At 39.0% G+C, this 2,200-nt stretch overlaps 1 protein-coding gene across 1 annotated transcript in view; it reads left to right on the top strand.

Moving 5' to 3' along the window:
• Positions 1 to 2,200, top strand: part of RELN (reelin) — a 99,608-nt gene that overhangs the window by 7,785 nt on the left and 89,623 nt on the right. The gene's annotated exons all lie outside the window — the stretch shown is intronic.

Genomic DNA, 2,200 nt, shown 5'->3' with positions numbered 1-2,200 from the left:
CCCAGGACCTGGGATAGGCAGATGTGGATGTTTGATGGTATTACAGATCTCGCCGCAGGATGGAAGCGGTTCCTAGTAAGGCCGCCTTTTGCAATTGACTAATGGCGAATTTGTCAATGCCAATGGTGTTCAAGTGGAGTGCAAGTTGTATTATTATTATTATTATTATTATTATCATCATCATCATCATCATCATCATCATCATCATTATTATTGACATTATTATCATTATTATTATCATCATTATGTAGACCGATCAGTCATCGCTCGGACAGTGGTGTAAAAAACCCGATGAAGCTTAGAAAGAAAAGAGCACTTAAAAACACAGCTAACAAAAAAACCCGATGCTTCGTTGTCCCCTTTATCTGGGGTGGGGGGCAGGGGAGGAAAGCAGCCAGCCCTTCAAGTTTTGCACCCTGGCAAAAAGCCACTCCTAATTTCCTACCTGAATGGATGAAATCACTCAGAAATAACAGTGTTGCTTTTACCGTTGTGTTGCTTTTTAAACCCTTTCCAAGGTCGGGCATTGTTACCCGTTTTATTTCTTGACCTTCGCCGTAAACGAAAGAAACAGGGCGTTGAGTTTCGTTTCTCTTGTTGGGCTCCGCTTTAGGAACCCCGCGGAAAGCCACGGCGGGGGCCTCGGCAAGCTCACAACAGATGCCAGAGATTGATTGTGTTGCTCCGATGTTTGATGAGGTACACACACCGGTCCAAGGGGAGAACAATTACTGTTAATCCTCGGTGGCCCCTCGGATGAGTCTGTTCCTTAATCTGCAGGGTCCAGGTGTAAAGCTTGACTCACTGTCACTAACCTTGACAACAGCCTCAATGAGATATTTTTAATCAAAGCCTCTTTTTTTTTTTTTTACAGGCAGCTGTCTTAGGAATAGTAAAATAATTATAATCATCATTTTCTTTTTTTTAAAAAAAAAAAAACTCTGCAAGAAACGTATGTTTTCACCTCCCTGGTTGCAACCTCTCAATTCGGAATGCACTTCTGTATATTATATTGACGCAATTTATTTCAGGCGGGGGTAAAATTCTGGGCAGAAATCGCTTCTTTTAATTCATCTCCCCCATTTCCTTTGTGGTTTTAATCATTAAAGGCTTTTTTTTAAAATAAATAAATAAATAAATAATGATGTAGCAGTGATTCATCTCCCCGGAAAAGGAGATTTTGTGTTTTAGACTGGACAATTCTATCTGGAATTGCATTTCGACTGTTTACATGTGGAACGGAGATAGGCGCTTTATCTTGGGAGAGGCAGGCAGCTTGAACCCAGAGCCAGAATGTCGTGTCATGTTCTCTAATAAATGGATCACCCCTATCGAAGTTCAGATTTCTTTCTCACTGAAAGAGACGGAGGGAGAAAGAAACTATATCGTCTTTGATGAAGGAATATATCAACTTGAGCCTCGCTGTGACTTCCCGTTTTGTTCATGTTTTGGGTAGTTCTAAAGTCGGGTTATATTTTAAAATAATATCCCTCCCATGTTCTACCAATTTACATTTTGCAGTAGAAATAGAGCTGGTTGGCAATGAAAGAATGTGGTGAATAGGAAACCGTGGACCAAAACGATACGGAACATTTTTAGAATGCTAATCTGTCTGCTTGGTAAAAGAGCATAAAACGGATGTCACTAATCTTCTGGTGAATAGTTAAACTCAAATCAATTAAACTCATGTCACACAGGCTGGCATAGACTTTGTCAATGTCTGCCAACAGCCCTTACAGCTTCCTAAGGATGACTTCCAAGTTGGGGTCTCCAACCTTGGGACCTTTAAAACTTGTGGACTTCAACTCCCAGAATTCCTCGGCCAATCGTATTGTTGTATATTTTGAAATAACAATAATAAAAAATAAAAAATAAACAGTTTTTAAAATGTCGTTTTCTAAATCAGCCGAGAGAAATAGCCCTGACCTTTACTCCTATGTGTGTCTTGGTAACCTGTTCCTAATCTGAATAGGAAAAATATCCAGCATTGTAAAAAGAGGGTAAAAATCATGCTTGTATAACTTATAAAATGTTTAACATAGTCAATGCATCTACATTCCTTAGCTAAACTGCCAGTTTCAGTGACATGAACTCAATATGGGCCAAATCTATAGATAGATAGATAGATAGATAGATAGATAGATAGATAGATAGATAGATAGATAGATAGATAGATAGATAGATAGATAGATAGATAGAT

Source organism: Protobothrops mucrosquamatus, unplaced genomic scaffold, assembly GCF_001527695.2.
Source record: "Protobothrops mucrosquamatus isolate PMUCROS unplaced genomic scaffold, P.Mucros_1.0 scaffold_39, whole genome shotgun sequence".
NCBI lineage: Eukaryota > Metazoa > Chordata > Lepidosauria > Squamata > Viperidae > Protobothrops > Protobothrops mucrosquamatus.
The sequence above is the reverse complement of the archived record's forward strand: the minus strand, read 5'-3'. Positions and strand labels throughout refer to the sequence as shown.